This window comes from Bison bison, unplaced genomic scaffold (assembly GCF_000754665.1).
Source record: "Bison bison bison isolate TAMUID 2011002044 unplaced genomic scaffold, Bison_UMD1.0 scf7180017864383, whole genome shotgun sequence".
Lineage (NCBI taxonomy): Eukaryota > Metazoa > Chordata > Mammalia > Artiodactyla > Bovidae > Bison > Bison bison.
This window is the reverse complement of record NW_011494955.1, coordinates 1,515,171-1,516,026: the sequence shown is the minus strand read 5'-3', so window position 1 is coordinate 1,516,026 and position 856 is coordinate 1,515,171.

Sequence of the window (856 nt, the reverse complement as noted above, 5' to 3'; positions counted from 1 at the left end):
CTGGTCAGGAACAGGAAGCCCCACCTATTCTAATCCTATCAAACATCTTCAGCTACAATTTCCATAAAACCTCAGGAATAAATGTTGTGAAAGGCGGGAGAAGAAGGGGATGACAGAGGATGAGGTGGTTGGATGGCATCACCGACTCAATGGCCTTGGGTATCTCCAGGAGATGGTGAAGCACAGGGAAGGCTGGTGTGCTGCAGTCCATGGGGTCACAAAGAGTCAAACATGACTTAGCGACTACACAACAAAACTTGTTTATTAAAACAGGCCAGTGTATTTCCAATGGAAATTTTAAAAATCCCATTCAAGTGACATCTTTCATCCTAAATTGAAAAGATAAACATGAATATTTATCCAAATGATTGAAAGCCCCATGAAATACATTAAACAAGAACATTTTACTTATTAGTTTATTCTTTGAGCTCCCCAACAATGGTTTTCAGTGTTTAAAAAAAAAAAAGGTTGAATATTTTTGGATTAAACTATCAGAAACTTCGATATAAAAATGAAAGTTAAAATGCCTTTTTATCTTCATAAATTTGTTTCCGGTTGCAAACATCTAGCAAACCAAAAATGGTTTGCTTTAATCAGCTGACTACACTGATAGGGAATTGGGCTCACAGAGGAAGAAGTCCCTCTGCCTTAAGGGGGTGTGCTCCAATGCCTGCGTGCTCATTCTCGTCTTTTGCGATCCCATGAGTGTAGCCTGCCAGGCTCCTCTGTCCATGGGATTCTGCAGGCAAGAATACTGGCGTGGGTTGTCATTTCCTCCTCCGGGGGATCTTCGCCGACTAAAGCTCGAACTTGCCTCTCCTGCCCTGGGCAGGTGGATTCTTCACCACTGAGCCAC